The sequence below is a fragment of the Pongo abelii genome, chromosome 6 (genome assembly GCF_028885655.2).
Source record: "Pongo abelii isolate AG06213 chromosome 6, NHGRI_mPonAbe1-v2.0_pri, whole genome shotgun sequence".
NCBI classification, from domain to species: domain Eukaryota; kingdom Metazoa; phylum Chordata; class Mammalia; order Primates; family Hominidae; genus Pongo; species Pongo abelii.
The window spans coordinates 27,157,767-27,169,802 of NC_071991.2; the positions used below are offsets into that span (position 1 = coordinate 27,157,767).

Here is a 12,036-nt window from a genome sequence, read left to right on the forward strand (position 1 = left end):
ATTAGCCCGGTGTGAGACTCCATCTCAAAAAAAAAAAAAAAAAAAAAATTAGCCAGGTGTGGTGGCACAAGCCTGTAGTCTCAGCTATTCAGGAGGCTGAGGCAGGAGAATCACTTGAACCTGGGAGGTGAAGGCTGCAGTGAGCTGAGATTGCACCACTGCACTCCAGCCTGGCAACAGAGTGAGACTCCGTCTCAAAACAAACAAACAAACAAACAAAAAATGCAAGTTAACTGGGTGTGGTGGCACACACCTGTAATCCTAGCTATTCGGGAGGCTGAGGCTGGAGAATCACTTGAACTCGGGAGGCAGAGGTTGCAGTGAGCCGAGATCGTGCCCCTGTACTCCAGCCTGGCGACAGAGTGAGACTCCATCTCAAAAAAATAAAAAATAAGAAGTAAAAAGTAGCTGGGTGTGATGACACACATCTATAATCCCAGCTGCTTGGGAGGCTGAGGCAGGAAGATCACCTAAGCCTGGGAAGTCGAGGCTGCAGTGATCCGAGATCACACCACTGCACTCTAGCCTGGGAGACCAAAGTGAAACCCCATTTCGGAAAAAAAAAAAAAAACAGGCCAGGTGCAGTGGCTCACCCATGCCTGTAATCCCAGGTACTCAGGAGCCTGAGGCAAAAGAATCACTTAAACCCGGGAAGTGGAGGTTGTAGAGAGCCGAGATCACGTCACTGATCTCCAGCCTAGGCGACACAGCGAGACCCCGTCTCAAAAAAAAAAAAAAAAAGAAAAGAAAGAAAAAGAAAACCACAACTTGGGTGGGTAGATATTTGGTCCCCTGAACTGTCTGGGTATGGACGGCCCTCCCATCGGGCTGGGACAGGAGGCTGGTCTCAAACAGCACACACCCACCCCAGCCTGCCACCTGCCAGGGTCTCCTTCCCGATCCAGCCCAGGGCAGCCAGGGGGCACTCACCTGAAGTAGTAGCCGGCAGATTCCAGGTAGGACGCAGGCTTGTTGGCCACAGACTACATCACCACGGTGGGGTGGTTCTTGTCCCTGCACACCAGTTCCTCCATCACCCGCATGTGTTGATGCATAGGCACGTGTTGAAGAGCTGCCTGCGGGCCAGGAGGGAAGGGACAGAGGGTCACAGTGTGGCCCGCGGGCTGGGCAGGTGGAGCAGGTGCGTGGTGGGGACTCATGCCAGCACCAGGCCCACGGCGGGACACTCATCAATGACCACAATCCCATAGCAGTCACACATCTGCAGCACTTCCTCCGCGCAGGGGTAGTGGCTGGTACAGAAGGCGTTGGCACCAAGCCAGTGAAGCAGGTTGAAGTCCTTCACCAGCAGCGGCCAGTCGAAGCCCTTCCCTAGAATCTAGGAGACAGCAGAGAGGAGTGACCTCTGTCCCTGTCGAAGCTGCACTTCCTCCGAGAGCCAGGACCCTGGAAAGCCACCCCATGAGCCCCCTCTCCAGCCCAAGCACCGGCTCCACCGTGGGACAGTTTGGAGCCATTTGCCTTATTGCCCTGAGCTGCCCTCAACTGTGGAACATACGGAAGGCAAAAGTGGAAGGTGACCAGCAGCCCCCATGAGGACCCACGAGCACAAACGCAGGTCCGCATCCTCGTGCTTGTTGATGCTGTGGAAATAGAAAGGTTTCCCATTGATGAGGAACTGGCTCTCGGTGACAGCCACAGTGCGGATCCCCACAGGGAGTGTCTAGAAGTCAGACAAAGGCCCCAGTGACGTCTGTGCAGTCAGCTGCACCTACAAAAGCCAAAGTGCCAGGTGTGAGCACCCCGACAGCCTGAGCCCCATCCGGCCCTCTCTCTGGCAGAAAGGCCCCTCGTGCACCCCAGCAGCCGCCTCCGGCCTGCAAGCAGAGATGCTGCAATCAGAGGCTCTGCCCTTCCCTGGCTGACCCTGGGACCTGCCCTTCAAAACTGGGCCTTCCCCTTGACCAGAGGTGGCTCATGCCTAGAGTTCCCACGCTTTGGGAGGCTAAGGCGGGAGGATCACTTCAGTCCAGGAGTTCAAGACCAGCCTGGCAACAGAGTGAGACCCCATCTCTATAAAAAAAAATTTTTTTTTTTTTTGGAGACAGTCTCACTCTGTCGCCCAGGCTGGAGTGCAGTGGCATGATCTCAACTCATTGCAGCCTCTGCCTCCCAAGTTCAAGTAATTCTTGCCTTAGCCTCCCAAGTAGCTGGAATTACAGGCATGCACCACCATGCCCAGCAAATTATCGTATTTTTAGTAGAGACAGGGTTTCACCATGTTGGATGGGCTGGTCTCGAACTACTGGCCTCATGTGATCCACCCACCTCAGCTTCCCAAAGTCCTGGGATTACAGGTGTAAGCCACCACACCTGGCTTACAAAAACATTTTTTTTAATTAGCCAGGCATGGTGGCATGTGCCTGTAGTCCCAGCTACTAAGGAGGCCAAGGTAGGAGGATTGCTGCAGCCTGGGAGCTCAAAGCTGCAGTGAGCTGTGAACAGGCCATTGCACTCCTGCTGAAGCCCAGATGGGGGCAAAAGACCTCCCTTAATCAAGTTCCAAACCACCATTATCTCCAACGAGTACAGATGGGGGGGTGTTCATGCATCAGACACGGCCACCAGAGGCTCCTGCCTGCACCTGGTACCTTCAGCTGGCCCTGAGTCCAGGCCCTGGTGGCTACGGCTTTGTTTTCTGCCTCCAAAAGATGCACTTCCAACTGGATCTGGTTGCTGCACTTGAGATCTGGTAATTCACCAGCCCTGCAGGAGGCAAGAGAGACCAGGGCTGAGGGAGGGACATGACCTGGGCCACACAAACGGGAGTGCCCCGCAGCCACCACTCCCAGGCAGCCATTTGTTTCTGTTGTTTTATTTTATTTTATATATATATATATATATATATGAACACACATACACACACACACATATATATATATATATATTTTGAAACAAAGTCTCACTCTGTCCCCCAGGCTGGAGTGCAGTGGCGTGATCTTGGCCCACTGCAACCTCCACCTCCAGGGTTCAGGTGATTCTCCTGCCTCAGCCTTCCGAGTACCTGGGATTATAGGCGTGTACCACCACGTCTAGTGAATTTTTGTATTTTTAGCAGAGTCGGGGTTTTGCCATGTTGGCCAGGCTGGTCTCCAACAGGTTTCTATCTATTTTGTTTTTCTCCCTGTATGAAAGGACAAGAGAAATAGGGCCTACTTCATAAAGTGCCCTCGCACTACAGATGATGTTAATCTCAATCTAACATTGTAGGTCCCTACGGACTATTTATTTCAACCATCTGCTGATGCAATACAACTTTTCACCAAAGAACCCTTACGACCCTCAACATCTACTATTGCCCTCTATATTACTGCTCCAACCCTAGCCCTTTCTATCGCCCTTCTTTTGTGAACTCCCCTCCCTATACCAGACCCTTTAATTAATTTTAATATAGGCCTCCTATTTATTCAAGCCACATCAAGCCTAGCCGTCTACTCTATTTGATGGTCAGGATGGGCATCCAATTCAAACTATGCACTAATCGGCGCATTACAAGCTGTCGCCCAAACAATTTCATATGAAGTCACCCTAGCCATCATCCTGTTATCATTCCTACTGAGAAGTGGCCCATTCAATTTATATACACTCATCACAACACAAGAGTCCCTCTGACTGCTCCTACCATCGTGACCCCTAGCATAATCTGATTTCTCTCCACATTAGCAGAAACTAACCGAGCCCCTTTTACCTAACAGAAGGAGAATCAGAGTTAGTCTCAGGTTCCAACATCGAATATATCGCAGGTCCATTTGCCCTCTTCTTCATAGCAGAATATATGAATATTATCGTAATAAATGCCCTAACTACTACATTTTTTCTAGGAACATTACACACTATATATTCACCAGAACTCTATACTATATATTTCATTACCAAGACCCTCCTCTTAACCTATTTTTATGAATTCAAACAGCATATCCCCGTTTCCGCTACGATCAACTCATACACCTCCTACGAAAAAACTTTCTACCACTTACACTAGTATTCCGTATATGACATATCTCAATACCCATCCTAATCTCCAGCATCCCACCCCAAACATAAGAAACATGTCTAACAAAAGAAATTACTTTGATAGAGTAAACAATAGAGGTTGAAATCCTCTTATTTCTAGAACTATAGAAATTGAACCCACCCCTGAGAATCCAAAATTCCCCATGCTACCTATCATACCATGTCCTAAAGTAAGGTCAGCTAAATCAGCTATCTGGCCCATACCCCAAAAATGTTGGTTATACCCTTCCCGTCCTAATTAACCCATTAGCTAAATTTACCTTACTGTTTTTACAGGTACTTATCACAATGCTAGGCTCACACTGATTTTTCATCTGAACAGGCTTAGAAATAAATATACTAGCCCTCATCCCAATCTTAATTTAAGAAAAAACCCCGCTTTACAGAAGCAGTCACTAAATATTTCCTTATACGGGCAACCGCATCTATAGTCCTCATAATAAGTATTCTCTTCAATAACCTGTTCTCCAGTGAACAATAAATACTATTAATCAACTTTCATCCTTAATAATAATAACAGCTTAGTAATAAAACTAGGGATAGCCCCTTTTCACTTCTGAGTTCCAGAAGTAACCCAAGGAACTTCCCTAACATTTGGTATACTACTCGTCACATGACAAAAACTGGCCCTATTTCAATTATATATCAAATTTGTCCATCAGTAAACACGAACATTCTCCTATCTCTCTCAATCTTATCTATTATAGTGGGCAGCTGAGGAGGACTTAACCAAATGCAACTATGTAAAGTTCTAGCCTACTCCTCAATTATTCATATAGGTTGAATAACAGCAGTACTAATATATAACCCAAACATTACCATTTTTAACCTAACAACCACTGCATTCCTAGCACTCAGGCTGAATTCAAGCACTACAACCCTATCACTATCCCATGCCTGAAACAAATTAACATGGTCAGAATCTATAATTCTATCAATTTTATTATCCCCCTAGGAGGTTTACCTCCATGAACAGGATTCCTGCCTAAATGAAGCACCATTCAAGAATTTACAAAAAATAAGTCTTATTATCCCAACCATTATTGCTATCATAACTCTACTCAATCTGTGTATTTACATATGCTTAGTTTACTCCACTTCAGTGACAATATTCCCCACATCCAATAATATAAAAATAAAATGACAGTTTGAAAATATTTCAAATTACTTCTCCCCCCACTTATCATCTTCTCTACCATCCTCCTACCAATCTCTCCACTAACACTATCTATAATCTAGAAATTTAGGTTAAGTAAGACTAAGAGCCTTCAAAGCTCTTAGCAAGTAAATTATACTTAATTTCTAAAAAAACCCTAAGGACTGAAAAACTCTATTCTGTATCAATTGAATGCAAATCAATCACTTTAATTAAGCTAAGCCCTTGCTAGATTGGTGAGACTTAAACCACGAAAATTTAGTTAACAGCTAAACACCCTAATCAACTGGCTTCAATCTACTTCTTCCGCCATTGGGGGAAAAATGGCATACAAGCCCCAGCAGGATTGAAGCTGCTCCTTTGAATTTGCAATTCAACATGAAAATCACCTCAGGACAGGAAAAAAGAAGCCTTGACCTCTGTCTTTAGATTTACAGTCTAATAATTACTCAGCCTTTTTACCTTTTCTCACTTCACTTATGTTCACCAACGGCTGATCGTTCTCAACCAACCATAAAGATATTGGGACATTATACCTGCTATTCGGTGCATGAGCAGGGACAGTAGGTACAGCCTTAAGCTTCCTTATTCAAGCAGAACTGGGCCAACCAGGTACTCTACTAGGTGATGATCAAACTTACAATGTCATCATTACCGCTCATGCATTTGTCATAATTTTCTTTATTACTAGTAATACCAATTATAACTGGAGGTTAATCCCTCTGATAATTGGCACCCCTGACATAGCATTTCCCTGGATAAATAATATGAGTTTCTGACCCCTCCCACCCTCTTTCCTACTATTACTTGCATCCACTATAGTAGAGGCTGGCGCTGGAACTGGCTAACAGTCTACCCCCCCCCCAGCAGGAAACCTAACACATGCGGGAGCCTCTGTAGATCTACCCATCTTCTCACTCCATTTGGCAGGTGTCTCTTCTATTTTAGGGACCATTAACTTTATTACCACAATTATTAACATAAAACCTCCAGCCATGTCCCAATATCACACACCCCTTTTCGTCTGATCAGTCCTAATTACAGCAGTTCTCCTACTCCTTTCTCTCCCAGTCCTAGCCGCCAGGATTATTATACTATTAACTGGCGGCAATCTTAATACTACTTTTTTCGACCCAGCTGGTGGAGGTGATGCTATCTTATATCAGCACTTATTCTGATTCTTTCATCACCCTGAAGTCTGTATCCTCATCCTACTGGGCTTCAGGATAATTTCCCATATCGTAACATACTACTCTGGGAAAAAAGAGCCATTTGGGTATATGGGCATAGTGTAAGCCATAATATCAATTGGCTTCTTAAGGTTTATCGTATGGGCTCACCACATATTTACAGTAGGAACAGATGTAGATACACGAGCATACTTCACCTCTGCTACCATAATTATTGCTATTCCTACTGATGTCAAAGTCTTTAGCTGATCAGCTACACTACTCGGCGGTAACATCAAATGATCTCTCGCAATACTCTGAGTCCTGGTATTTATTTCCCTTTTTACAGTAGGAGGTCTAACCGGCATTTTACTAGCCAATTCATCACTAGATATTGTTTTACATGATTATTATGTTGTAGCCCATTTCCATTATGTCTTATCAATAGGAGCCATATTTGCTGTTATAAGAGGCTTTGTCCACTGATTCCCCCTATTTTCAGGTTATACACTCAATCAAATCTATGCTAAAACTCACTTTGCCATCATATTTATAGGTGTCAATTTAACTTTTTTCCCCGCAGCATTTCCGCAGCCTATCCAGTATGCCTCGCCATTACTCCAATTATCCTGATGCATACACCGCATGAAATACTATTTCATTCGTAGGCTCATTTATTTCCCTAACAGCAGTAACGCTAATAATTTTCATGATCTGAGAAGGCTTCGCTTCAAAACGAAAAGTTCTAACAATTGTGCAACCATCTACCAACTTAGAATGACTATATGGCTGTCCACCACCCTATCACACATTCGAAGAACCAACCTACATCAAGACCTAAGCGAAAAAGGAAGGAATCGAACCTCCAGAGACTGTTTCAAGTCAATCCCATAACCTCTATGACTTTCTCGATAAGATATTAATAAAATTATTTCATAACTTTGTCAAAGTTAAGTTATAGGTTAAGCCCTATATATCCTAATGGCCCATCCAGTTCAATTAGGTCTTCAAGACGCTTCATCCCGTACTATAGAAGAACTACTTACCTTCCATGACCACACTCTTATAATTATTTTTCTAATTAGTTTCCTGGTTCTATACATTATTTCTCTAATACAACAAAACTGATTCACACTAGCACTATAGATGCCCAAGAAATAAAGACTGTCTGAACTATCTTGCCTGCCATCATCTTAATCTTAATTGCCCTCCCATCCCTATGTATCCTGTACATAACAGATGAAATCAATAACCCTTCTCTCACCATTAAAACAATTGGACATCAATGGTATTGAAGCTATGAGTATATAGATTATGAAGAATTAAGCTTCGATTCTTATATACTTCCAACAGCCAACTTAAAACCAGAAGAACTTCAACTCCTCGAATTCAATAACCAAACAACCCTCTCAATAGAAATTCCCATGAACTATTCCCTCACTAGGGTTAAAAACAGACAGCAATCCCTGGACGCTTAAACCAATCTGCCTTAACCACTACACGACCAGGCCTCTACTATGGACAATGCTCAGAAATGTGTGGATCTAACCACAGCTTTATATCTACTGTTTTAGAATTAGTCCCATTAAAAACTTTCAAAACTTGGTCTATATCCACACTATAATCTCACTGTAAAGCTACCCCAGCGTTAACCTTTTAAAGACTTCTTCTGACAGAAATCACACCTCTCTACAGTGAATGCTTCAACAAGATATTTCCACATGACCTATTATTATCATATCAACAATCATAACTTTATTCTCGATTATTCAATTAAAACTATCAAATTTCATTTACCATACACCCTCTACACCAAAAATAATTGAAACACAAAAACATAACCTTTGAGAACTAAAATGAACAAAAATCTGTTCACCTAATTTACTGCCCCGACAATCCTAGGTTTACCCACAGCAGCACTAATCATCTTGTTTCCCACCACACTCCTTCCAACCTCCAACTATTTAATTAATATACTATCTGATTAATATTAATTATCTATCTAATTAGTATTATCTAATAACTATCGAATTAATATTAATATAATTAATATAAGATTGATTTCTATTCAACAATGACTAGTTCAACTTGTTCTAAAACAAATAATAATCACACATAATATTAAAGGACGAACCTGATCCCTTATACTAATATCCCTAATTCTCTTTATTGCCTTAATCAATCTCCCTGGGCTTCTACCCCGCTCATTTACACCAACTACCCGATTATCAATAAATCTCGGTATAGCAATCCCCTTATGAGCAGGCACAGTAATCACAGGTTCCACTTTAAAACTAAAAACTCCTTAGCTCTCTTCCTGCAAGGCACACCTATACCACTTACCCCTATACTAGTAATCATCAAAACCATTAGTCTACTTATTCAACCAATGGCACTAGTTGTACATTTAACAGCCAACATTACAGCCAGTCACTTACTCATACACTTAACTGGAGGAACCACACTGGTATTATCAACTATTAACCTTCCCACGGCTTCAATTACCCTTATTATTCTAATTCTATTGACCACTCTCGAATTCGCTGTGGCCCATATCCAAGCTTGTGTCTTTACGCTAGTAGTAAGCCTTTATTTATATGACAACACATAATGATTCACCAAACACACACCTCTCATTTAGTCAAACTCAGCCCTTGGCCGTTAACAGGGGCTCTCTCAGCTCTCCTAATAACATCTGGCCTAGCTATTATGATCTCACTTTAACTCTATTACTCTTTTAACCTTAGGCCTACTAAACAATACACTGACTATATATCAATGGTGACATGACATTATCTGAGAAAGTACATTTCAAGGCCACCATACAACAATTGTCCAAAAGGCCTCTGATATGGAATTTATTTATTATCTCAGAAGTATTTTTCTTTGCTGGATTCTTCTTGGCATTCTACCATTCCAGTCTAGCCCCAACTCCAGAACCAGGAGGACACTGACCCCCAACAGGCATTTCTCCCTCGACCCTCTGGAAGTACCCCTCTTGCATCAGGGGTTTCAATTACTTGAGCCCATCACAGCCTAATAGAAAATAATCAAAAACAAATAATTGAAGCAGTACTTATCACAATTACCTTCGGTATTTACTTCACCCTCCTACAAGTCTCAGAATACTTTGAGGCTCCCTTTGCTATTTCTGATGGAATTTATGGCTCAACATTCTTCACACCTACAGGCTTTCACAGACTTCACGTCATTATTGGATCAACATTCCTCACTATCTGTCTCCCCTGCCAATTAAAATATCACTTTACATCTAGCCATCACTTCGGCTTTGAAGCCGTGGCCTGATATTGACACTCTGTAGATGTAGTATGACTATTCTTGTATATTTCTATTTACTGATGAGGATCTTACTCTTTTAGTATAAAGAGTACTACTGACTTCCAATCAATTATTTTCGACAACATCTGAAAAAGAGTAATTAACCTAATACTAGCCCTAGTAATCAACACCCTATTAGCCTTATCACTAATAGTTATTACATTATGGCTCCCACAACTTAATATTTATATAGAAAAATCCAGCCCCTACAAATGCACATTTGACCCATTATCCTCTGCCCGCACTCCCTCCCCCATAAAATTTTTTCTAGTAGCTATCACATTCCTATTTGACTTAGAAATCGCCCTATTACCCTTGCCATGAGCTCTTCAAACAAGCAACCTGACACTAATAATCAGCACAGCCCTTATACTAGTTATCATTTTAGTCCTAGGGTTAACTTATGAATGAACTCAAAAAGGATTAGACTGAACTGAATTGGTAGATAGTTTAAGCCAAAATAAATGATTCTGACTCATTAGATTATAATTGAACATATTTACCAAATGCCCTCTATTTGTATCAATATCATATTAGCATATACCACATCACTTCTGGGGATATTAATCTATCGATCCCACCTGATAGCATCCCTAATATGCCTAGAAGAAATATTATTATCATTATTCATCATAAATACCCTTATAACTTTAAATATACATTTCACCCTAGCATTCATAATACCCATTACCCTCCTAGCATTTGCTGCCTGCAAAGCTGCAGTGGGCCTCGCCTTACTAGTTTCAATCTCCAACACGTATGGCCTAGATTATGTACATAACCTAAATTTACTTCAATGCTAAAAATTATTATTCCAACAATTATACTGCTATCGATAACATGACTCTAAAAACTCTATAATCTGAATCAATATGACTATTCACAGCCTAATCATCAGCTTCATTGCCTTATTATTTTTTAATCAATTCAATGACAATCTATTCAACTTCTCATTAACCTTCTCTTCTGATCGCTGACATCACCCCTTCTAATCTTAACAGCCTGATTACTACCTCTTATAATTATAGCAAGCCAGTACCACCTCTCCAATGAGTCACCTCTATGGAAAAAGCTCTATATTTCCATATTGATTTCCCTATAATTTTTTAAAATTATGGTATTCACAGTCACCGAACTAATTATATTTTATATACTCTTTGAAGCTACACTTATCCCTACCTTAATTATCATCACCCCCTGGGGTAACCAACCAGAATGCCTCAATGCAAGCTCGTATTTCTTATTTTATACACTAATGGGATCTCTCCCTCTACCTATTATACTTATTTATACTTGAAATACCTTAGGTTCACTGAACATAATAATAATATTTAACACCCAAGAACTATTAATTTTCTGATCCAATAACCTTGTATGATTAGCATGTATTATGGCTTTTAGAGTAAAAATACTCCTATACAGACTTCACCTACGACTTCCTAAAGCCCAAGTAGAAGCCCCTATTGCTGGCTCAATAGTACTTGCAGCAGTTCTTCTAAAACCAGGCGGCTACAGCATAATACGGTTTACCCTTATCCTCAGCCCCCTGACAGAATATATAGCCTACCCCTTCCACATGTTATCCTTATGAGGGATAGTTATGATAAGCTCTATTTGTCTACGACAAACTGATCTAAAATCACTTATTGCATATTCCTCTGAAAGTCATACAGCACTTGTTACTATGGCTATCCTCATTTAAACCCCCTGAAGCTTTACTGGTGCAATTACCCTCATAACTGCCCATGGACTTACTTTGTCCTTACTATTCTGCCTAGCAAATTCAAACCATGAGCGAATCCATAGCCGAATCACATTACTCTCTCGAGAGCTTCAAACACTACTCCCACTAATAGCCTTTTGATGACTTATAGCAAATCTTACTAACCTTGCCTTACCCTCCACCATTAATAGGAGAACACTTTGTAGTGGTGGCTTCATTCTCCTGATCAAACATCACCATATGCTTATAGGACGAATATATTAATCACAGACCTTTATTCCCTATACGTGCTTATCACAACACAACAAGGAACACTTACATATTACATTAACAGTATTAAACCTTCCTTTACACGAGAAAATATACTAATACTTATATACCTTTCACCTATTCTCCTATTAACCCTAAACCCTAAAATTAGTATAGGTTTTATACCCTGTAAATATAGTTTAATCAGAACACTAGATTGTGGGTCTACTAATGGAAGTCTGCAACTTCTTATTTACTGAGAAAGTATGCAAGAACTGCTAACTCATGCCCCCGTGCCTAACAACATGGCTTTCTCAAGTTTTAGAGAATAAGAGATATCCATTGGTCTCAGGAACCAAAAATAT

At 41.5% G+C, this 12,036-nt stretch overlaps 1 protein-coding gene and 1 pseudogene across 2 annotated transcripts in view; one reads left to right on the forward strand and one right to left on the reverse strand.

Moving 5' to 3' along the window:
* LOC100436015 (zinc finger protein 736) overlaps nucleotides 1–12,036 on the reverse strand; it is a 308,914-nt gene that overhangs the window by 237,047 nt on the left and 59,831 nt on the right. The gene's annotated exons all lie outside the window — the stretch shown is intronic.
* LOC112131345 (ATP synthase subunit a-like) lies at nucleotides 8,217–8,971 on the forward strand (annotated as a pseudogene).